At 45.0% G+C, this 24,729-nt stretch overlaps 1 protein-coding gene and 1 pseudogene across 6 annotated transcripts in view; one reads left to right on the top strand and one right to left on the bottom strand.

Moving 5' to 3' along the window:
* Window positions 1–2,991: 2,991 nt before the first annotated feature.
* Window positions 2,992–4,855, bottom strand: LOC122446813 (annotated as a pseudogene).
* A 12,800-nt stretch (window positions 4,856–17,655) lies between these two features.
* The window catches only part of KAT6B (lysine acetyltransferase 6B), a 181,167-nt gene continuing 174,093 nt past the window's right edge, over window positions 17,656–24,729 (top strand). For 3 of the 6 annotated variants that reach the window (XM_043476490.1, XM_043476487.1, XM_043476485.1), the window contains exon 1: window positions 17,656–17,854. The gene's annotated coding sequence lies outside the window, so the exon portion shown is untranslated. Of the gene's footprint in view, window positions 17,855–18,591; window positions 18,961–24,729 lie in introns of those variants that run through there. The other 3 variants (XM_043476484.1, XM_043476486.1, XM_043476489.1) reach the window with 3 other exon arrangements.

Below are 24,729 nucleotides of genomic sequence, written 5' to 3'. Positions count from 1 at the left end.
TACAGTGATCATGCTTTTACATATTTCTTTCTGCACTTGTACAAGTATGTCTATAGGAAAGAATCCCAGAAGTGGAGTTGCTTAAGTTTAAACAGATGCTGTAAAATATGAAAAGTATATAAAAGTACTTATTTTGTCATTTTCTTACATATAATTAATCTGTCTTGTCTTTGCCAAACTGATAAATTTAAACTATTTCATTATGATATAAATTTGTAAGATTCTAAGTTGAGCCTCTTTCCTTCTATTAACCAAGTATCAAAACTCCAGGGAGGCGGTGGAGACAGCGTGTTACTGACAGAGGAACAAGGCAGGGGGAGAGCCTGAGCCAGGAGAAGCGGGCAGATTCTCAGTGGCAGGTGTGGTGAACTTCAGGTTAATGTAGCTGGACCATACTACAAGTTACAAGGTTCAGACCAAGGAGTAACTAAGTTGAATTCTCTACATTCGAGACTTGGTGTCTTTGAGGCGAGCCTCAAAGCCCCCAGCCTGCCTCTGCCTTCATGTCTACAAAGGAGGCTTTTCCCCAGAGAAGCCTGCCTTCAGACCACGAGCACTCTCGTCCCACCCTTCCTCCTCAGATGTACCAGGACTCAAGCAGGATTTCAGCCAAAGATGGTGGACTTTGGGCTCATACTAAGATTGAGACACTTAAATCATTAGTAGAAGACATTTTTGTAAAACTGTAATACTTGAATTCCTGTACTTCTCAATGTGTACAGTAATTAATAGCAACCAAAATTATTTCTTATATAGAACTTGGATTCAGAAAATTCAGTACGTAGTCACTAAATTTATTGACTGAGTCAACCAGTGTTTCCCAGAGGTTTCCTGAGTGGTACCAGGTATTACTGCTTGGTAAAGGGATACAAAGGAGAATAAGAGAAACTTATGGTATGGTATGGGCTTCCCAGATGGTGCTAGTGGTAAAGAACCCACCTCCCAATGCAGGAGACAGAAGAGACGCTGGTTTGATCCCTGGGTCGGGGAGATACCCTGGAGGAGGGCATGGTAACCTACTCCAGTATTCTTGCCTAGAGAATCCCAGGACAGAGGAGCCTGGTGGACTGTGGTCTGTAGGCTCGCAAAGAGTCAGACGAGACTGAAGTGACTTAGCACACACGCATGCATGCATGCATGGTATGGTATGGGAGGAATGACTTCTATTTCAAAATAAGATGTCAATATCCCTATTATAAACAGATATAAAAACAAAACTGACAGAGAATGAACCAGCAAGAGAGACTCCCTCATCTGTGTTCAAAAGAACAAATACTAAATGCAAACAAAAAAAATTACCATGTTTAAAATTACCAAAAGGAGATAGTTCAAAAATATAAGAAATAATGTTTTAAGAAGTCAGCCACAAGTGAATATGAACTATAATGAAAAAAACTTGTTTCAAAATATGACTCATTTGATAATCTGGTTATAATATACAAGAATCATGAACAATTAAAAATATTTTTATCAAAAATTTATAAACTGAAATTAACCATAGAGAAACATCAGAAAACCCAAACTAAAGGAAATTCTACAAAGCAACTGACCAACAATCTTTGAAAACATCAAGATCATAAAAACTAGGTGGAGGAACTCATCCAGATTAAAAGAAATTAAGAGAGAACAACTAAATGCAACCAAGATTGGATCCTGGTCTGGTAAAGAAGGAGCTTTTGGAGGCTTTATTGGGACAATTAGCAAAATTTGAGGGACTTCTTTGGTGGTTCAGTGGTAAAGAATTCTCCTGCAGTACAGGAGACTCAGGAGACACGGGTTCAATCCCTGCGTTGGGAACACGCCCTGGAGGAGGCAATAGCAACCCACTCCAGTATTTTTGCCTGGAAAATTCCATGGACAGAGAGCCTGGTGGGCTACAGTCCATGAGATCACAAAGGGTCAGACGTTACTGAGCACACACAGAGTGAAATCTGAGTGTGAACTACAGATTCAGGTCAGTTCAGTTCAGTCGCTCTGTCGTGTCTGACTCCTTGCGACCCCATGGACTGCAGCACACCAGGCTTCCCTGTCCATCACCAACTAATGGAGCTTACTCAAACTTATGTCCATTGAGTCGGTGATGCCATCCAACCATCTCGTCGTCCCCTTCTTCTTCCTCCTTTAGTCTTTCCCAGCATCAGGGTCTTTTCCAATGAGTCAGTTCTTTGCATCAGGTGGCCAAAGTATTGGAGTTTCACTGCAGATTAGATATCAGTAATTTAACAATGTTAAGTTTTCTGAATTCAATAACTGTATTCTAAGAGGATGTCTTCACTGTTAACAGCAAAGATGAAAATGTTTAGGGGTAAAAGTCTATAATTTGCTTTCAAATAGCTCATTTAAAAGATAATTAAAAAAAAAAAGATAATAATGGTATGTAGTGTATAGTATAGTGAAAGTCGCTCAGTCGTGTCTGACTCTTTGCAGCCCCATGGACTGAATTCTCCAGGCCAGAATACTAGAGTGGGTAGCCTTTCCCTTCTCTAGGGATTGAACCCAGGTCTCCCACATTGCACACATATTCTTTATCAGCTGAGCCACAGGGAAAAAACCCCTATCAAGAATGGTAAAGCAAATGTAGCAAAAATAAGAACAATTGGTGAAAATAGATGAGGAGGGTTTGGGAGTTCACTGAATTGTTTTTGCAACATTTCTGTAAATTTTACTGTTTTTTCAAAATAAGAAGTTAAAAATTAAAAAGTCTTGGGAATTCCCTGGCTGTCCAGTCGTTAGTGCTCTTTGCTCTTACTGCTCAGGGTCTGGGTTCAATCCCTGATTGGGGAACCAAGATCCCGTAAGCTGTGCCACATGGCCAAAAAAATACAAAGTCTTTTTTTTTTTTTTACACAAGTTTACTCTTAAATATACAATAGATTCCAAGACAACATTTCATTCTAGCTATAGATGGCAACAGATGTTATGGCAGGCAATCCAGATGTTTAAACAGGAATGGAACTAAGAATCATCATTGCCTCAGGCAAAAGAAACAGCTTACTTTTTGCCAGATTTCTTAATTCCACCTGTGGCCAGGGGGCCTTTCTCTGCAGCCTTGGCTTTTAGCTCCTTTAGTTTCTTCTGCTGCTGCTTCTGTTTCTGCTTGCGTGCCTCATCTCGTCCATCTCCTTGGCTTGCTTCTTGGGCTGCTTCAGGGGCTTCTTCTTGCCACCTTTGCACCCGCCATGGCACCTGCCCAAAAAAGCCTTTAGGGTATGTAAAGATAGAAAGATATTTCCAATATTTCTGGTATGGTAGAGATCATTGTTTAGAGTGGCTCCATCATGCTTTCTGGGAAGAAGAGGCTAACCATTTGAGTAAAGCAGAATGGGACGCCTGAACACAGCCTTTCAATGCCCCTTGCTCATGGAGAACAGCTGTTAGAAAAAAACAATACTAATGGCTGAGCTGCCAAATAAAATCAGCTTTGGGGTCAAGGTGTAACTGTCTGCCTCTGCCCAATATTGCCCCTGAACAGCAAGCAGTATGTGAGACCCTGACAGCAACCTGACCCACCTCTGCCAAAGGTGGACAGTTGTTCTTACACTTGTTTTTCCTTTTTTTTTTTTTTATGTTGAATTTTCTTGATTCTTCCTTGTGAATCCAGGAATGCTCTGAATTTTCTGTGGATTGGAGTTAATCATTTGCATAGCACAATCTGGGCCATCCTGTTCTTTGCTGTTGGAAAGGAACTCTGCTTTTCCTCCTAGGTCCCTGAGAAGAGAAGTAGTCTTCTGAAGCTGCCCCAGGCCCTGTAGGGGAGGACTAGCCCCCCACCTCAAGCCCACTCAGCAGGGAGCCACAGCACAGAGTCCCTGAGGGGCTGTGTGTCCCACTTGGATGGTGGGCTGGGGCTGGGCCAGGTGGGAGGCTGGGGTGGACCAGTCAACTCTCAGTGTGACCTTGAATATTGAGGCTGCTAACATCTGAGTCTTGGGGTGAAGTGAAGTGTTACTTCCTCAGTTGTGTACGACTCTTTGGGACCCCTTGGACTGGGGCTTGTCAGGCTCTTCTGTCCATGGGATTCTCCAGGCAAGAATACTGGAGTGGCTTGCAATTTCCTTCTCCGGGGTATCTTCCCAACACAGGGATCGAACCCTGGTCTCCTGCATTGCAGGCAGCCTCTTGACCGTCTGAGCCACCAGAGAGGCTGGGGTAATACCTTGAAAATTCACACATTTTGTTACAAGTTGACTGTGACTGTCTTGTGGCAGAAGTGGATAGGGCAGGAGAATATTTTTCCCTTGTGCACTATGCAGATTTACCTAGGAGGCACAGCTGTTTGGCACTTACTCACTAAGTGGAACCACAATCACTGAACAGGTATCTTTTGGGTGCTTATCAGGGGTTCAAGTGATGAAGCGGACAGTCACAGTCCCAGCCCTCAAGGAGCTCAAAAAGAGCAAGAAGAGTCAATGGATTAGGACAATACAGTTATGTCACAGCACAGAATGAGCAATTTCCTAGAACCTTGACAATGTGTTTTTTATTTTAAAGCTGAATGGCAAAAACCACACAAAAAATCAAAAGATAAGTGATAAACCAGAGGAAAGAATTTGCATATGTTTCAACTGAAGAACTAAATGAATGAAGGAAAAAAAGAGACCTACTACTCAATAGAAAGTGAGGCCAAAAGCAGACAATTCAGTGAAAAGGAAACACAAATGGCTGTTAAACATATGAAAAGGTGCTCAACCTCACTCACAATAAAAGAAATGCAAATTGAAATTTCAATAGAATACCACTTTCACCTTGGCCAAGAACGAAGGTTGATGACACTGCTGTGGAGAGCTTCAGAAACAGGCCTTCTGATACCTTGGTCCAAGTGTGCATCGGAACCTCTGTGGGGCAAGTTGGCCATGACTGTAAATTTTTAAATACACATCTTTTGATTCAGTAATTCCAGTGCTAGGCATTTAACCTACAGACACATGGAATTTGCGAAATGTTAACACTGTTAAGTGAAAAAAAAGCAAGGTACAGAGCAGTGCATATCATATGCTATTAGCTGAGTTTATATCTGAAACCACATGACTGTACCATAATGTTCTTAACTTTTCTCCTAATGCTGGATGCATTGTTTCCCTGTTTTTATGATCATAAGTAATACTGGAGGGACTTCCCTGACAATCCAGTGGTTAAGACTGTGCACTTCCCCTGCATGGGGCATGGATTTGATCCTGGTCGGGGAACCCCACATGCTGGGTGTGCAAGGGAGGGCAAAAAAAAGTAATACTGGATAGACATGTTTCTTTGCCTACATGTCAGATTATTTCTTTGGGACAGTCCAGATTACTGGCTCAAAGAAAATTTAGAATAACAACCACTACAGCTACCACCCCTGTGTGTTAAGCACTCTATTTTTTCCCTTCAGCCTCACAACAGCCCTGTGAGGTAGGGAGAAGCACCCCATTGTTCTCATACTTGAAAAAACGAGCTTAAAGGAGGCAAAGTGACTTCTCTGTGGGCACACAGCTGGAATGGTGAGATCAGGACTCACACTTGCTTGGCCCCCATGCCCCTGCTTTAGAGTCCACTCATCTGCATGGAGCATTTTTAAGGCTCTTGATAAACGCTGTCAAATATTTTCCAGAAACTTCACATCAGTTTACGCTCCCAGAGAGAGTGTCACACTTACCACACCCAGGCCAGTGTGGGGGGACCCATGTTTTCATTTTGCTTATTTGGAAGGGGAAAAATAGGATCTCACACATCTTCAGTAACTAGTAGGTCTGAAGATTTTTCATATGTTTATTAGCTATTTATACTTTTCCTCGCTGCTGGGTTTACCTTGCTGAGTGGGCTTTTCTCTATCTGTGGTAAGCAGGAGCTATCTCTAGTTGCGGTGCGTGGGCTCCTCATTGCAGTGTTTTCTCTTGTTGCAGAGCATGGGCTCTAGGGCACAGGCTTAGTGGTTGTGGCACATGGGCTTACTTGCTCCTGGCATGTGGGATCTTCCTGGACCAGGGATTGAACCTATGTCCCCCTGCATTGGCAGGTGAATTTTTTACCACTGAGCCACCAGGGAAGCCCTTTGTCATTTGTTAAAGTGTTCGTGTTGGACTATGTATTCTTTAAAATATATCAGACTTTCTTTAAAAATGTATCACATCAATTCCTATCTAGTCTCAGTCAGGACACTGGCTCATTTTGGGTAAAGCAGCGGCCCAGGCAACCGGATGGGTTATGCCTGCTCCCGTATCCTTGGCTTTACACTGGAGATCCAGGTCCAGGAGGTAGATGGGATGACCGTGGCAGAAACTGAGTACATTCATATTGAGAAAGGTGGCGGCAAGGAGTTGGATGTGATGCTTAAACAAACCCATAGGACGCAGGATAATGTCCCATCCACATGTTAATTGCTTTCTGCTAGAGTAACAGTTATCTGGGATCATCCTCCCTGAAATGACCCTTTCTGCATCATGGCTGATGCCAGGCTGGTGATGACACTCAGACTGGACCTCCCCCAGGGGCAGGCACATTTTCAGAATGGAGCAGAGGTTGTCTGGGAGGGAGCCTGCCAATTTCCAGAACCTTCTGACTGATTTCCCTGCTTCCGTCTGTGCAGGCCACTGGGGTCATGTCCACCAGGGAGGGTCAGGAGGGAAGGCTGGGCTTAGGATCCAGGATTGCAGAGGCCATGCCAGGTCCAGGCCCTGCCTGGCTGGCCCTTCTGGGGTAGCTGGGGGCATGTGGCGTGGGGCTCCGGGAGGCGGCCGAGCAGGGAAGGGAAGGCTCCTGTCAAAGCCAGCTGAGCCCTGCGAGTTTTCTGTGCCAGACATCAGCCCTTCAGCAAGGTGAATTCTTTCAGAAAGAGACTCACTCACATACTGCAGAGACATCCGCAACCTGTTCGTGAATTCACACTAAAAGACAAAACAGCAGCTGGGCTAGTTTAGCAACTTTAGTTAGTTTAGCAGCTTATGCTCCATTGCGCCAAAAAGGAACCTTTGAGCCCAGCCCCCGCTCAGGGAGGTCTCTCAGGAATTATTTTGTATCCAGCGGCCCCGGGCTTCGCAGTGACAGCGGAGTGACTTAGATGGCACCGTGGGATGTGGAAACACAAAGGTGCAGATTATCTCCCGGTGGCTGGCGGGGGACAGTGCCACGGACACGGGTTTGCGCCCCGGAGTCTCTGCTGCAGCATCCACCTACTGGAGCTTAGTATCCTCACTCATTTCTCTCTCTCTAAAAAGTATTCTTATCGAAATTAAGTGAGAGGTTTTGGCATGCCAGAAAGTAGTTATTCCTGTGTTCTCACAGCCTGGAAGTGGTTCGGCTTCTGGACCCCTGGAGGCCTGACCTGGAGGTTCTTCTCTGTCACTTTCTCCTTTCCATCGAGTGCCAGGACTCCTTTCTGCCCCAGAGGCCGCTTCGCCTTCCTGGCCTGCAGCCTTCCCGTGCCTTCCCTTTCTTGGTGGAGCCAACTCCCTCTCTGGCCAAGAGCCTTGGACCTTGGCGCCTGGCTGAGGTCGTGTGCACCTCAGGGGTTGCCTCTGGTCCACAGGCGCTGAGTGGGCCATGCCAGGACGGCAGGTTGCTCAATACAGCCCCGCAGGGCCACTCCCATGGGGCCATGACTGGAGGCCTGGCTTTGAGTTCATACTTCATCAAGGGACAGGTAAAGGGAATTCTGACCTCCAGCCAGCCACTCAGCACCTCAGGGCCACAGTTTCCTAGTCTGTAAAATGGGGGATAATAGCAGTATTTAAAGAGGATTTTTGTGAGGATCAAATGAGCCAATTCAGGGAAATCACTTAGCCCTGTAAGTACTCTGTAAGTGGTAGCTGTTATTAATAATATTGTTAGGCCAAGCACTTAAAAGCCATGCTCAGCCAACATGTTCCCGCAGTCCACTTCAGCATCCCATGTTCCCACGCTGTTTATCCTAAGAGGTTTTGAGTGGAGCCACAGAATTACACAACACCATGCCCAACATGAGTCCCCCTTCTTTAATTGACAGGAACAAAATGCACTTCTCTTAGCCACCTTGCAAATCAGCTCCTATATCATTTGTCATTTCTTAGAGCTCCAAGACTAAAAAGGCTGAGAAACTGCAAAAAAGGACACTGAATGGACTGGGGCAGAATTTCTTTCTCTTAAGAAGCAGCAGTTTTTCCAAGAAACACCCATATTTCAAAAAATTCAACTTACAGTGGTGACAAAATTAATTATTTGGAAACCAACAAAGCCATGCTAAAGTAGTAAAGTGATTCCAGCTTAGTTTTTCTACTGTGTTCAGAAATACAGTAGATTCTAGCCTGAGAATGATACTACCGCCCCAGACTTTTCAGTTTTTATTTACATGAAGAAACAGATCCTTTTCTTTTCTTTTTTTAAAAAGCATTATATCTAAAATTTAAATAAATATATCCATTTACTTATATTGATTTATTTGGCTGCACTGGGTCTTAGTTGCAGCATGCAGCATCTAGTTTCCTGATCAGGGAAGGTACTTGAGGATCTTGCATTGAGAGCCCAAAGTCTTAGCCACTGGACCACCAGGGAAGTCCTGGATCCACTGTTTAATTCCCTTCATCTCATCAACAGTTTTACTAAAGCATTCTGGGGGAAATCCAACATAATATGATATATCTGATATATCCATCACAACTGTGGTCAAAGGGCTGGGGTGCTTGGAGAAAAAGGATAATTGTGAGGAGGGAAGTGTTTTTACCTCAATGACACAGATACTGACATTTTTAAAAAGGTATTTGTAAAGTATTGCACTTAGGAAATACATTCATTTAGGTTCTGCAACTCTAGTGCTTGCTGTAATAGACACACTTCAACACATATCTCTTTGGCCTAACACAAAATTTATTTCTCCTGTTACACATTAAAACCAATTGTGGGATTTGGGGAGTCTTCTCCATTTAGTTACTCAGGGGTCCAGGCTGATAGTGACTCTGCTGACGTGTAGCTTCTCGTCTGTAACACATGGCTTCTGAGATGCTTCAGCAAGGAAAGAGAGGCATGGAGAACCACTACCTTGGTTCTTAACTTCCTTGACCCAGAAGTAATACATACCACTTCTGCTCAGAGTCCATTGGCTGAAACTAGCCACATGATCTAACCAAACTGAAAAGAAGGCTATGAAATATAGGGGAACATAGGGAATACTTGGTGAACAGTAATCTCTTTGCCTTGCCATAGATTGAGATACTACAAACTACAAATAAACTGAACTTGGAGTTGTTATTTTAGATCATCATAATTGATGATCTTTAGGAAGCTTTAGGAAGCAGGGTCAGGAGCCATTATAGACTCTTTACTAAAGGTTATCATTAGATGTGTGGCACTGCAACGGAAAAAAAAGGAAGATATCAGTCCCAGCTGGTAGATAGCCAAGTCACATTGGCTACTGAAGTGAGCCACATGGTCACAAACTGGTCATAATAGGTGACCAATAGGTCACAAACTGCAGAAGTGCGTAGCTAAAATAGTTGTGGGAGTAGGAGGATTTCCTCAAAGTATGGTATTCTTGATCTTAACAACTTGAGATGGGTGTGGTTTCAAGTCTGTGTGTATATGTATGTGTGTGTATATATATATATATATAAATATATATATATATATATATATGTCACTAAGTCATGTTTGACTCTCTGCAACTTTATGGACTGTATGTAACCCACCAGGCTCCTCTGTCTATGGATTTTTCCAGGTAAGAATACTGGAGCGGGTTGCCATTTCCTACTCCAGGGGATCTTCCCAGCACAGGGATTGAACCCACATCTCTTGAGCCTCCTGCATTGGCAGGCAGATTCTTTATCACTGAGCTACCTGGGAAGCCCATGTGTGTGTGTGTGTGTGTTTGTGTGTGTGTGTGTATATTTATGTACACACATATATACATAGCAGAGAAAAACCAAATGTAGTATATAATAAATAAAACATACCCATTGATCAAATGCTGAAATGTTAAATGTTTAAAAACATTAATGTTAATGTTTAAAAAATGTTAATGTTTAAAAATTCTCCAACAAACATACATAACTTAGAAAAAATGGTTTTAGATTAAGCAGCAGAAAGTACAGTTTTACAGTGGTTAGGGAATGTATTCATCCAACCTTCATATATTTAATGAATGCCTGTGAAGTTTATGGGACTTCCCAGGTGGTTCAGTGAGTAAAGAATCTGCCTGCATTGCAGGAGATGCATGTTTAATTCCTGGGTTGGGAAGATCCTCTGGAGGAGGGCATGGTAGCCTACTCCAGTATTCTTGCCTAGAGAATCCCATGGACTGAGGAGCCTGGCGGGCTACAGTCCATAGGGTCGCAAAGAGCTGGATGCGACTGAAATGACAGCATGCACACATGATGTATATGACAGTATACAGGAAATATTTAAGCTTATGAAGTTTACAGTCTGCTTTATGAATTTTACAAGATAAGCAAATGAATGTTATAAGATAAGCAAATAGGTAACAGATCCTTAACTTTTTATTTTACTCAACATCATTTATGAATACCATGTACAGGGCAATTTGGGAACTATACAAATGAACCCAATCCCAATCCTGAAGTTTCCGGCCAAGGTTGTCATGCTCAAGCAAGCTCTCAACCATGGTCTCCCACAAGCAGTTTTGTTACTAATACTGGGAAAGGTATAAAGCAGGTTAAACTGCTCACCAGGCTGATCTTCTCAAGTGCCTTTAAGATGTTTTTGACTTGCTAACTTGAATGACGGGATGTAGACTGCACTGAGAACCTTATAGCTGGAAAGGCTAAATCAGGCCCTCTGTCTGCAATTCCATCAAAAAATTGGAGTGGTTATCATACAGATATGCAATAATTATCATAAGTGCAAACTGTCTGAGAAGTTGCAATATTCTAGTAAGTCCTAGTAAGTTACTTTTTTTTTTTTACTACTTCAGTTTCCTTAGCTGAAAAATTTATTCCAAACCTCAGTCACAATAGGAATATTGATTGAGGTAGAAAGTTAGAATACATGCCAACATATTATCTTTCAGTGTCAGGACTTACAACTAATTTGTTTACCTTTCTCCCCTTTTTCTTTATTATCCACACTTTCTATGACAAATATGTATAAATATGTTATAATTAAAAGTTGTGATAAGAAAAAACATATTTAGAAGTTTCACTCTTTCATCAGTTCTTTAGAAACTTTATATACAAGAACAATGACCTTTTGGGAATCACAGATAAGCCAATAATAAATTACTAAGAACAGAGATGAGTTTCAAGATGTTGCCACTCTGGATTTGTCCAAGGACACACATTAGTTGGTGGCAGAGATGGATAAAAATCTGGTGCCTACTTTTATTCTGATGCGCTCTTCCATATTCCTTTGCCACTGTCTCTCTGAGCTGTATATTTTCTTTCTGTATTAAAGGTAGAATAAGAGAAAACCATCTCCAGTTAGTTGAGCACATTGAGTTGAGCATGTTGGAGACAATTGTTAATGATTCGATCGAACATGATCTATACTTTTTGCCCCTGGAAAAGTGTAAAATAGTCCAGTGATTGCTGAATGCACTCTGGTCAGGTAGCCAGACTCAGAAGTAAAGTTTCAATGTCTGCATTGAAATGGGAAAAAAAAGAGGAAGAAAGAAAATGTACATGTTGATATAGTCATCCACTTTCATTTCATGGGCCGGACTATCCTTTATTCAGAAAGTTCTTTCTTTTTTGTAATAATGCAGATGCATCAGTTTAATCGCTCAGTCGTGTCCGACTCTTTGCAACCTCATGGACTGCAGCACGCCAGACCTCCTTGTCCATCACCAACTCCCAGAGTTTACTCAAATTCATGTCCACTGGTGATGCCATTCAACCATCTCATCCTCTGTCATCCCCTTCTCTTGTCTTCAGTGTCTCCTAGCATCAGGGTCTTTTCAAATGAGTCAGTTCTTCACATCAAGTGGTCAAAGTATTGAAGTTTCAGCTTCAGCATCAGTCCTTCCAATGAATATTCAGGACTGATTTCCTTTAGGATGGACTGGTTGGATCTCCTTGCTGTCCAAGGGACTCTCAGAAGTCTTTTGCAACACCACAGTTCAAAAGCATCGATTCTTTGGTGCTCAGCTTTCTTTATAGTCCAACTCTCACATCCATACATCACTACTGGAAAAACTGTAGCTTTGACTAGACAGACCTTTGTTGGCAAAGTAATGTCTCTGCTTTTTAATATGCTGTCTAGATTGGTCATAACTTTTCTTCTAAGGAGCAAGCATCTTTAATTTCATGGCTGCAATCACCATCTGCAGTGATTTTGGAGCCCCCAAAAATAAAGTCTGACACTGTTTCCACTGTTTCCCCATCAATTTGCCATGAAGTGATGGGACCAGATGCCATGATCTTAGGTTTCTGAATGCTGAGTTTTAAGCCAACTTTTTCACTCTCCTCTTTCACTTTCAACAGGCTCTTTAGTTCTTCTTCACTTTCTGCTATAAGTGTGGTGTCATCTGCATATCTGAGGTTATTGATATTTCTCCCAGCAATCTTGATTCCAGCTTGTGCTTCATCCAGTCCAGCATTTCTAATGATGTACTCTGCATATAAGTTAAATAAGCAGGGTGACAGTATACAGCCTTAACATACTCCTTTCCACATTTGGAACCAGTCTGTTGTTCCATGTCCAGTTCTAACTGTTGCTTTTTGACCTGCATACAGATTTCTCAGGAGGCAGGTAAGGTGGTCTGGTATTCCCATCTCTTGAAGAATTTTCCACAGTTTGTTGTGATGCAGATGCGTGCATGCATGCTAAGTCAATTCAGTTGTGTCCAACTCTTTGCGACCTTATGGACTGTAGCCCACCAGGCTCCTCTGTCCAAGGGATTGTCCAGGCAAAAATACTGGAGTGGGTGGCCATTTTCTTCTCCAGGGGATCTTCCCGACCCAGTCTCCTTATGTCTCCTGCATTGGCCCACGGGTTCGTTACCACTAGTACTGTCTGGGCAGCCCCAATAATGCAGTGGATGGCCATTAGGTCTTTTAAAAAATGTCCTTATTATCAAAATTATAAGTTGGCAGCTTTGTCATTTTCCCCGATTTTAAAATTCAAAGGACTGCTCTTGCTGCTGCTAAGTCGCTTCAGTCATGTGCGACTCTGTGCGACCCCATAGAGGGCAACCCACCAGGCTCCCCCGATCCCTGGGATTCTCCAGGCAAGAACACTGGAGTGGGTTGCCATTTCCTTCTCCAATGCCTGAAACTGAAAAGTGAAAGTGAAGTCGCTTAGTCGTGTCTGACTCATAGCGACCCCATGGACTGTAGCCTACCAGGCTCCTCCATTCATGGGATTTTCCAGGCAAGAGTACTGGAGTGGGGTGCCATTGCCTTCTCCATCAAAGGACTGGGAACCATTAAATTAAATATGGCATCGTTTCATTTTTCTTTTTTATGGCCTGGTGCTACAAATTGAGTCTTTATGAAGACTCTTTTAAGTCTCAAAACAAAACCAAAAAGATCCTGAGTCCTCTGTCTTCCCAGCAACGTTTAGCTAATTTTATAATCTTTTACCACCCTTTTGTCTTCAGAATATCTCACTTGATGCTGAGGCATCTTCCTGGTAAATATAAAACAATGGTTCTGAACTGTTGACTGCACAGGGTGCTTAAATACGAATACTAATAAACAGGCTCCACCCCAAACAGTCTTAGCTGTCCTCAAGTGGAACTTGGTGCTAGGCGGATTCAAAAGTTCCTTCAGCTGATTCTAATGTGCAGCCAGGGATGGGAACCACAGGTGTATGTGGTGGTTGTTAAGTAGCTTCTATGGGTCAGGCTCTAGGGCAGTTATACAGATGAAAAAACTGGACCATGCAGTAGAAAAGCTAATTAGGGCAACAAACTGGCAAAATGTGACAACAGAGTGTAAGTGCTTTTATTCTGTAATTTGACAAACAATAACAGAGCACTTAACAAGTGCCAGAGCTGGATTGCTCCAGGTTTGCTTCAAGTCCTGTGGGCTACCTGCAAAGACCAGGGAAACTTCACAGAAGAGGCAGCAGCCAAGCAGGGATTTGGAGCTATCTTTTTTCCAAGGTCTTCATCAAGTAAGGTAGAGAGGGCAGGCATGACTGCAGAGGGAACAGTGTGTGCTGGGCACGGAGGAGTGTGTGGGGCTGGGAGAAGCTGGAGATGAGATAATGGTTGGGTGCAGATGTAGCCTTAGAGATAGACTAAGGAGTGTAGAATTGGTTCAGAATGCTTTTAAATGACCCTAAAAGTTTTTAAGCTGGAACTAATGGGGTAAGAGTACAAAATATTTGTATTTAAAACAATGCAGACTTTTCATCCACACCTATAGCTTGAATTTGCTAGCCTATTTAAAACTAATGGTTTGACTGATCATCCCTCACCCCCTTTGCCCTTGACTGACATAACCAGACACTGTGACCTTGAGGGGATACAGTTTCCAGTCCCAGTGGCAGGTGGAAAGGATAGTGGAGACCATTGTTTTTCTAAGTGACTAATTGAATGTAAATAGACTTCATCCTGAGCTTTGGCTTGGACAGATCAGCTCAGGGTCTCTGCCTGCTGCCTCCCTTACTCAGTTTCTTTCATAAGGTTTTGTTAGTGCATCTGTGGATATGATCCCTCTTATCAGAGTGTTTGTGTGACTTGCTTCAGAGCAAGTAAAGAAACCCAAAAGATCAAGCCCTCCAGTTCCCTTCAGCTCCTGAAGCTATTCTGCATTCTTTTTTACTCTTACTCAGGATTCAAGGACAAATAGGTCAGACCATGGAATCATCTCAGTATACTAGGGACTATAAACTTCTGGCTAAGAAGCTCACAAAAGAAACATTACTTTCCAGTTGGGAAAGATGAGGATTCAGCCTAGGCCAGTAGTTGTCAAATCAGGGATCATAAGCTTCAAGCCAAGTCATGGGCTAAAAATGTAGATTTGGGAGACTCACTGTAGACCTACTGAATCAGAATCTGGGGTTGGGCCAAAGAATCTGTGTTTTAAGCACTCATTCCCAGATCATTCTGATGCTGCTGATCTATGGGCCACACTGAGCAGTTCTGGTCAGTGGCGCCCACTGGCAGCTCTTTTGGGGAAGGGAGGAGGACTCATCAGATGGGCCCCTGGATTCATAATCCTTCAGTCCAGTCAGCTTGCAAATTTTGCACTGTGCTTGGTTTTCAAGTTATTTCTAGGTTAACATCTTAATTGAGCTGTTCAGCTCAGCTGAGGCTTTGAGATACTATAGATAAAGAGAGGTTTAGAGGAAGCATTAAGTATGTATCTCTGGCTGTGACTCTGTTATCCTTTCCAGTCCCACTTATCTGAAGAGCCAGGATTTCTCAAAGGACAAGTAACCTTAGAGGGGAGTATCATTGGGAAAGCAACACAGTCCCTTTCCTTGCCATGCCCTGCTAGAGAACTATATTAAGAAAAGAACTTCAAAAAAAAAAAAAAAAAACCATCAATTTGTTGGGTAAAGATACTTCCATCTTCTGTGTTTGCCAGCTCCTGGAGTTACAGGAGCACAAGTTTAGGCAAATGAGACCCTTTTCTATCTAAGGTGTCTGTTCAGGTCTTGATGCACTAGAAATCCATCTGGCTAACTCATTAGTGATAACAAGTGTTAGATGCTCATAAATCTCCCACGATTCATTGGCTGAAGACATCTTAAATGTGGACTTTTGGCTTTAATTGTCTTTGGTTGCTTCTTTAGCATACTTTAGTTTGTACAGATTTGGGGTTTTGAAACTTGTTTTTAATTAAGACATGGTTTATTTTTATTGCTTGAGATAAAATGCAGGCTGGGAGGCTCAAATCTAAGTTACAAAATAAAAGTGCATCTGGGCAGACCACGGGGAAAAAACAAAAACAGAACATAAAGGCTTAAGTGTGTGCCAGGATTCTTAGATTTACTTAGTAATTTCTTGGAGAATAAAAATCCCAGCACCTGCATTATAAAAAAAAAGCATAGCTTATAAATGTCCTTCTCTTTGAAATACCTAAATGAACTAGACTGAATTATAAACTAATGGCTTGTAAAAATTCACCTTGAGCCGGCTACTGAAGATACTAAATAAAAGAGGTAGAGAGAGGCTATGAGGAAACCCAACCTGCTGTTTGTTTGTTTTATCAGTAATGTAACTCAAAAGTAGCCAAGCCGAGCGCTTTCCCTGTGTTTTGTTTCCCCAAGCTGAGCCTGTGAATGCCAAGATTTAATCTAAAGAGGTTTGTGTTTTAAAAACTAACAACCAAGTAATAAAACACCTATAAAAGGGATTTATAATGGAACCGGTGACAGTTTTGAGTGTAGTATTACAACTCTTCTGCTCCCCCTCTCCCCTCTTCTGTCCTTTCATCCAACTCTGCACCCTTTGTCTTGGCTCTTTCTCACCTTGCTGCCAAGAAGCATGTAAGTAGGGGCAGCTCACACCCTAGAGAAGCAAACCATCTTAAAAAGTGAAGTGTGTTTTAGCTCTGCAATCGATGACTGTGCTGTGCTGCTGCTTTTGTTTGTTTGAGAGAAGTTGCTCTAACAAAGTACCTACCTAGCTTGCACAGTGGTTGCTAATGCGGAGCTGAAGATGCTGCTGCTGCAGGGTCACTGCCATGAGGATGCTAGAGTCAACGAGGGCAGGAAGCCGGGGACTCCTCTCCCTGGTACCTTGTGTCACCCTGCCAGGGCCCAAGACCGCCCTGGGGCAGACTCGACTCAACAGGTGGTTTCCCACCTGGGCCGCCATGCCTGAAACTTGGTTCTTTTACAGAGTCATAGTTCTCCTCCTCACGAAGAAATGGCGCCTCGAAAGGGAAACTTCGTACTCAAACTCTCGAGGAGCCATTTCTCAAGGCTACTTTTACTATTTTCTGAAGTCTCCCCTGTCAGCATCCCACCGGTCTCCGGGAAGAACGAGGGTCTCTCTTCAGAGTCTGGACGGCGCTGGGAGGCATGTGGGCAGCGTCAAAGTGGCCTCGCCTGGGCGGCCAGATGAGCCCCCAGCCTCCCTCTTGTGGGCCTCAGGAACTCGGGGGGCCCAGGGGAAGCCTGGAAAACCGAACTTCGCCATCAGCCTTCCTTCGAGCGCCGGCTAGAAGAGAGGGGGAAGGGCCCCCCCAGCCGTCTCCCCCCCGCCCCTAGCCCCTCTGCCACCCGGCTGCATCGCCCAAGAAAGCACTGAGAACGCAGCTCAGAGCTCTCCAGCTCCTCGCAGACCGGGAGAGGGCATCTTGAGGGGTAGCTTCCCCCTCCAGCGGCGTCTGACATCCCCACTCCCACCCAAGGATGCCGCCGCCGTGCCCTGTCCGCAGTCGCTGAATGTCACTGCTCCCTCTTCCTCCTGATCAGGGTAGACACAGCTCCCGAAGCATCCCCCACCCCAAAACTGCCGCGACCGCCCAGGGTACAAGGCCCCGCGGAGGACGAAGTTTGGGACCCACGGCGGCGGGGGGTGGGGGGGCGCTTTGGCGAGGACCGCACCTCTCAAGTCCCAGCCCTGGCGGGCACACTCCCCGCCCCAAACGGCCCAGGCGTCCCCATCCTCCCGCGGACACCGGCATCCCCGCCCTCCCCCGAGGGCGGCAAGCGGAGCCCCCCCAGGGCGGAGGCAGGTACCCCCGGGGCGGGGACTGGGGCGGGCGGGGTCCAGGCTGCGCCCCCGGCCGGGCCGGGCGGGCTAGCTGGCGGCGCGGGGGGAGCGGGGCTGGGCGGCGCTGCCTCGGGCTCTGTGCGCTGCAGCCCGGAGCCGAGGAGGAGGAGGAGGCGGAGGAGGAGAAGGAGGCGGCGGCGGTGGGTCCCGGGCGGGGGGAGCGCGGCGCTGCGGACCCGGGCGGCTGGCAAAGGACGAGGCGGAGGCTGAGGAAGGCAGCGGGGAGACCCGGGCTGCAGCAACAAAGGGCAGCAAGCGATTGGCCGGGCTGCAGGCGAGGTTAGCCCGGGACCGGGGTGGCTGGAGGCAGCGGCGAACGGTGCACGTGCTTGCAGACACGGGCGAGTGTGGAGCCGGGGGGTGCACGCCCGGCGGGTAAGGGCTTGCTCCCCCTCGGCATGGGATGGCGAGGAGGCTGCAGCGACATCATACTGCTTGCACCCGGCCTCGGCTTGCAAGCTAGGGGGTGCGTGGGGGGTAAGGATGCGAGCCAGGGGGCGGGCGAGTAGTCGCCCGGGACAGGACGGGAGAAGGTGGAGGAGGGGGCGGGATGGAACGCTCCAGGCGGCGCGCCCGTCCGCGCGCTCCACCGCAGGAGCTGGCGACTGAGAACCTCGAATTTTAACTTCGCGTGCCCGCCCGCGCGCGCGCGCCCGCGCCCACCCCTAAATCCTGCGGCCGCCGCCAGCGATCAGCTCTCACACAAACTTTAGCTGCGGGCTAGGGGGTTTGGGGTTGAGTGGGGGAGGGGGAAGGGAAAAGGCCCTTTGATTGGCGTCGTCTGCAGCCAATAAGGCCAAGTACCTCTCCTGCGAGTAGACCCAATCCCTTTCTAGAGGTAGAGGGGGCGGGTAGGTGGAAGTAGAGGTGGCGCGGTGTCTGGGCGAGAGAAAAAAGGCTGGACCAATAGGTGCCCAGAAGAGGCGGGCCAGGCGGCCTGTTGATTGGTACTGGCAGTGGGCCCTCCCCCGGGGTGGTACCGGAGGGGGGGCTGATGGGTCGAGGGGTGTGCCTATGCGGAGGCGAGATGACCGGCAGGATCCTGCCCCAATGGGCTGCAGAGTGGTTAGTGTGTGGGTGACGGACAGACTCCTAGGCCAACGGGTGGCCCTAAGTGTCTGCGGTCTAGTCCAATGGAGCAGCGCTGGGGCGGGACCGTGGCTCGGGTTTAATGAGACTCCATTGGGCTGTAATCAGTGTCATGTCGGATTCATGTCAACGACAACAACAGGGGGACACAAAATGGCGGCGGCTTAGCTCCTACCCCTGGCGGCGGCGGCAGCGGTGGCGGAGGCGGCGGCACCTCCTCCAGGCGGCAGCCGCGGCTTTTTTCTCAGGCAGCGGCAGCGCCCCCGGCAGGCGCTGTGGCGGTGGCGCGCGGCCAGGTCTGTCACCCACCCCGCGCGTTCCCAGGGGGAGGAGACTAGGCGGGAGGGGGGCGGGAGGGGGAAATAGGGGGCTTGTGACGCCCCTCCCACAGGCCTCTGCGCGAGGGTCACCGCGGGGCCGCTCGGGGTCAGGCTGCCCCTGAGCGTGACGGTAGGGGGCGGGGGAAAGGGGAGGAGGGACAGGCCCCGCCCCTCAGCGGGACCTCCAGGGCAGGGGGCGGGGCTCGAGGGTAGAGGGGCGGAGCGATATCTGGATGGGGGCGGGGTTCGGGTGGTCGGAAGGCTAGGGCTCATAGGGGTTTTCTGAGTGGGAGGGACCTACTAGGAACGGTGGGGGGCCAGTGAGTGTCTGGGAAGAACACTCCCAGGGAGGGGGTGGGTGTGAGGGGAAACGAGGTGTGCAAGCAGGTGCAGTAGGGAGGGTGAGGAGAGTGCAGGATGGGGAGATGTAGAGGGAGGACCGAGGGGCAAGTGAAACGGTGCAGCAGGCTGAACTTGTAGATATCGGGGGAGGGGGGGCAGAGTAAGAATGGATTTGGGTGTGGTGGATATGGAGTAGTGCTGAGAAAGCGGTGCAGAGTAGATGCTGGTTTGGAGGAAGTATTGAGGAAACGGGGGGTCAGGTGCATTTACAATGGGGGGAAGGAGGTATATGGGTGAATCGGCGTGCTAGAATAGAAAGGTTTGCTAGCTTTGGGGTATAGAAGCTTGGAAAAAACATGGAGGGATGGGAAACGGATATTCTTTAGAGAGTTTCTGGAAGACAGAAGAGCAAACTTAAATGCCAAGGGAGCCTACTTAGAATTTAGATATATTCTAAATTATTACGTATATTTTGCCCCGAGGTGACCCTTGCGCAAAATATATCTAACAGAAAGTCTGTTAGGAGTCAGGAGGTTCAGGAGGTGGGAAAAGGTGACAGGTGTGAAGAAAGGTACGTGGGGTTGGGCGAATGTGATTTGGATTGAATCGGGAGGGTAGATGGGCAAAGAAAGATGTTAGTGTGGGAAACAGGGTTGTTAGAGGCTTCCCAGGTGGCTCAGTGGTAAAGAATTCACCTGTCAGTGCAGGAGGGTAGGGGACAGGTTTAATCCCTGGGTCCAAAAGATCCCTTGGAGTAGGAAATGGCATCCCACTCCGGTATTCTTGCCTGGAAGGGAAATTCCATGGACAGAGGAGCTGGTGGCCTACAACCCATGGGTACGCAACTTGGCACACACTTTGGATTTCTTGGGTGTAATTTGAGCTGGAGTCAGCAAAGGGGGAACTGGATGTCTGTCTCAGAAAGAGGCTCCTTGTGTTTGCATATTTTTGAATTTGTAAGTACTTTGGTCTGAATTGAGTGCAGGGAGTGGTAGGAGACAAAGGGCAAAGGCAGAGGAGGGGCTAGATTACAAATGCGGAAAATAGGAAAAGAGTACCCGTGAACTAAGATTTGGGTGGAGGTACCTGGAAATTCAAAGTAAAGAGCATATGAAGACTCCTCCATATATGGACAGGAGGTGGGAGTAGCTAATGGGAATAACTTACACCGAGATAGTGTTCCAGTTCTGTGGTACTCCAAAAAAGGTGTGTGTGTGTGTGTTTTGTATGACTGTGAGTAAAGTACATTGATTTTCTGGGATAATCTTGAAGTAAAACACTCCATTCTTTTATTCATAAATTCTTCACACATTTATCAAAATGAATTTGGGCAGGATTTTTTTTTTTTTTCCAGAAGAAAAGGATAGTGCATTTTTCAATAAAGGATAAGATTCTTACCTGAGAACTTGAGCTTAGGGTCAAAGATTGAGATGGTGAAGTGATGGTTAAAAAGAGAAGATAAAGACACAAGGAGGGTTTACCATTAAAGGAGGAACTTAGGAGACTGACTGGCTGGTGGTGATGACACGGTCAGTTGAAATTTTGCCTACTAGTCAAGCCCAGGCCTCTTGAGTAGAGTGAATGTTATGTCTTAGCTGTTACACCAGATGTTTATCTCTCACACCACTTGTGCAGATAAGGTGGGAACTGTCAGATACAAGGCATCAGGGGAGGGAAAAGTAAAATAAGGTGAATATTGGAAGGTAGTTGAGGAAGTTGGATAAATAAAACACTTCAGAAACTTGCATGGACTGTTGAATACCAGTCAGAAGAAGACTTAGCCAACGATAACGGTTTTTTAAATGCCAGAGTTCCTAACAAGTGACTTTTCATCTCTTCTCTATACAATAGTTTCAGTGTTCTTGTATACAGATCCCTGTATTTGTATCAAGTGAGAGAAAAGGAATTGTTTTATGAAAGGAGGTATGTGTGAGCTGCAGTGATCAAGTCTTCGCATGTAGAATAGTAAATGACTAGTGAATGGGAGAATTTCTTCCTTGTAGTGCTTTAATTTGCTTTTCCAGAATGCTGTTAAGCAGCTTTTCATGGGACTCCCGTAATCTTCCACAATTTTTCTATCATTAGTTTTGCTCTTTTTTTTTTTTGAAATGTCCAGGTAGCCATTTAAAAAATAATTTTATTTATTTATTTTTATTTTTGGCTGCTCGTGGGTTTTCTCTAGTTTGTGGTTAATGGTGGCTTTTGTACATGGGCTTCTCATTCCAGGTAACTTCTCTTGTTGCAGAGCACAGACTGTAGGCTGCAGGGGCTCAGTGGTTGTGGCTCCTGGGCTCTAGAGCACAGAGTTCAATAGTTGCGGCATGTGAGCGTAATTGCTCCCCAGCATGTGGGATCTGCCAGGACCAGGGATCGAACCTGTATTTCCTGCATTGGCAGGCAGGTTCTCTACCACTACTAGGAGCCGCCAGGGAAGCCTCGTCAGTTCCACTCTTGCTGGATATTTGAGTTGTTTCTAGTGTGGGGAAGTTGTGAACTAAGCTGCCAATGTTCCCTACTCATCACCTGGTATGCATGTGCACGGTCTCCGACTGAGGTGTCCACCTGGGGATGGAGCTGCTGCTTCGTAGGCAGCATGATTGTTAATGCTGCTTATACCTGTTGTCCTGGTGTTAACTGTATAGTGCTCAGCCGTGTCCTACTCTGCGACCCCAGGCTCCTCTGTCTAAGAATACTGGAGTGGGTTGCCATTTCCTCCTCCAGGAATAACACCTTTAATTCTCAGGAGTGTCTGAAATTGGATGATGATCTGTATGGTTGCCCTAGTCATGGGGTATACTTGTCTGCAACTTTACTAAGGTACCAGTTCGACTATTTTCCAGAGTTGTACCAGGTTATACTTCCCCCAGTATATCTATGTATCTATATCTGAGTTCCCTGGCTGCTTATTCTCACCAACTTGACTTAGTCTTGTTAGTTTTTCAGCTTAGCCAATCTGGTACACTTTGCCTTTACCTTATTAATAAGGAGGAGTTTTTCATTTGTTTGTTGGCTACTTGGATTTCCTCATTTGTAAAGTTCCCGGTCAAGTCTGTCCCTGCACCTCTCCCCTCTTTTGTAAATTGGTCCTTGTGTCTTTTTATAGCTATTTAGTAGTTCTTACTCTAAGTATGAGACTCTGTCCTTTGTGTGTGTTGCAAATGCCTTCCTTCATTCTCTGGCTTGCCTTTTCACTCTTCGTGGTGTCTTTTAATGAACAGAACTTCTTAATTTTAATGGAGTCAGATTTAATGGTATTTTCTTTATGGTTAGTGCTTTTTGTGTCTTGTTTTAAGACTTTTCCTGCCCTCAGGTTAAGTAGATATTCTCCTATCTGTTTTATCTTGTAATCTTTACTGACCTTAAAAGGTGTATGATCATGAGGAAAATACACTCTTCTTGACCCCATCCTCACCATTTCAAACGTCTTTTTGCTCTTCTTCACTTTTTTCTGTTCTCTGTCTTGAATTTTTCTTGTCTGCAACTGTAACTAAGCCAGGTGCTGACTTTCCCTGTCTCATAGGAGAAAATGGTCATATAGACAGAAGTTCAGCTAGATTAGATTTTACAGGTCTCTAGCTGACTGCATTGCCCTTTTTCCTTTTATGAGCTAGCATTTTATTGTGTTCCTGCTATGTGTCCTCCGCCTTGCTTCTTTCATATTTGTTATCTCACTTATTCCTCTTTACAGTCTGCAAAACTACATTTTTCTCATTTTTACAGGTGAGAAAACTGAGACATAGATTGACTCAGTAATGTGCCCTATGTCCCACAGCTTAGGTAGCTGACAAAGTGGGGACTTGATTCCTGAACTCTCTAGATTCATCCCATCATAGCACATTGCCTTGTCGAATAAGATTTCATGAGCCTGTTTGACAGTATCCAAAACCGATGATAATAACTTTCTTTTTTTCAATATAACATGTTTTACTTTAAGCACATATAGAGATAATATTGTGAAACTGGGTAAAACTATCAACCTCTCTGTGTGTGTTACAGTAAGTAAAGTTAGTGAGTGGACCTTTAGAGGTCCTTGGGTGGGCAGTAGAGAAATATGTAAGCCCTTGAAATTGTATGCAAATGTATGTATGTGCTTGTGTTCCTATTTAAAAATAGATCTGTAATTTTCTTGAGATTCTCAGCAGCTTTAATTTGTTTTAAGGATATCCTCTTTGAAACTGTCTGTGATAAAGTTAATGCAGAATTCTGAAATGATGTGTATTTTCAAAATAATCTTTTAAAAATTAAGATGTCAGATTTTTTTCCCCAAATACATTGGTTTTGTCTTTGTCATTAAAACCCAACTAAAGCTAACTTGAGGTTAGAATTGAATAGGAAGTTTTAAATGTCAGAAAAAAAAAAAGTCACTCTAAATTCAGCTGATTATTTCTTAAGTGAAAGTGCTTAGTTATAATATCATTATTACTAATCAGTGTACCCTGGCTCCAAAGGCCTGATGACTTTGAATGACTTTTCATCTTGTCTCTAAAATCCTGTTTTACAAGAGATCAAATTTCCTGTGAGGTTCCTAACAGTGTGATTAAAGTTTAGAGACTGAAACTGTTGAGCACTTAAATGTAGGGATGACTATGCAAACGGAATTCATAGGCTTCACCAGGAGATTTGGGACGAGTCGCTACTAATTTATGATGATGATGTTGAAACTAATCTTTGCTAGGGATTATGGAAGCCATAATAGTTTATTGATGGTTCAGTTACTGTTTGTTGAAGCAGATTTACACAATTATAGTTTAATGACATAACAAGGATACTGTCAACTAGGAGAGCATGACATGAAAAATTAAACTTCCAATTAATATAATATGTATTAGTTGAAATTATAATTTTCATGGTGATTTAGCCTCTTAGAAATCCTTGGAAAACATTATTAGCTTTTGAATTGAAAACTTTATGTTAATGAGTAGTGAGAAAGAACTTAGTATTATTCTAAAAAGATGGGAATTAATTATTCAATTCAGCTAACATTTATGGAATGCCTGCTCTGGGCTTGCTGCTGAGTTAAGCTCATAAATATAAGTTGAACAAGATTGATATGTGGGGAGATGAAATACTGATTGCTAAAAAAAAAAAAAGAAAGAAAGAAATACTGATTGCTTTTGTTTGTTCCTTCAGTCATCTTTCCCTTCAACGTATACTGGATGGATACCATAGCCAGAATTATTCAAACGTTCAACACATGTGTGTGTGTGTGCATGTGTGTACGTGTACGTGCTTGCATTCCACTCCACCTTGTTGTGTTGCTACTCCTGCACTGGCTTTCTGTTACTTCATCTGTCGTGTTCACATGCCTCAGCCTGGTTTTTGTCACGTCCAACTTTATTTCTTACTCCTATTCAACACATCCCCTCTCCAGGCATGCACATGGACTCAGTATCCCTCCATTCT

Source organism: Cervus canadensis, chromosome 8 (assembly GCF_019320065.1).
Source record: "Cervus canadensis isolate Bull #8, Minnesota chromosome 8, ASM1932006v1, whole genome shotgun sequence".
Classification (NCBI taxonomy): domain Eukaryota; kingdom Metazoa; phylum Chordata; class Mammalia; order Artiodactyla; family Cervidae; genus Cervus; species Cervus canadensis.
The sequence above is the reverse complement of the archived record's forward strand: the minus strand, read 5'-3'. Positions and strand labels throughout refer to the sequence as shown.